Source organism: Myotis davidii, unplaced genomic scaffold (genome assembly GCF_000327345.1).
Source record: "Myotis davidii unplaced genomic scaffold, ASM32734v1 scaffold32, whole genome shotgun sequence".
Classification (NCBI taxonomy): Eukaryota; Metazoa; Chordata; class Mammalia; order Chiroptera; family Vespertilionidae; genus Myotis; species Myotis davidii.
In genome coordinates, this window is record NW_006286587.1 from 1,836,635 (window position 1) to 1,836,835 (window position 201).

Consider the following 201-nt stretch of genomic DNA (forward strand, 5'->3'; position numbering starts at 1 on the left):
AACCCAAGGCAGTCGCAGCTGCAGCCCTTCCGTCCGCCAACAGACGCTGTGGGGCACGGCCTGGCGTGGGAGCGCGCGGCGGCATCCCGGGAGAATTCTGGGTTTCCGGGGCGCCGACCTTTCCGCCCAGGGTGGGGGCCACTCCACCCACGCGTCCATAGGGCGCCGCCGCCATCGCTTCCCCTGTCAGCCCCACCGCGT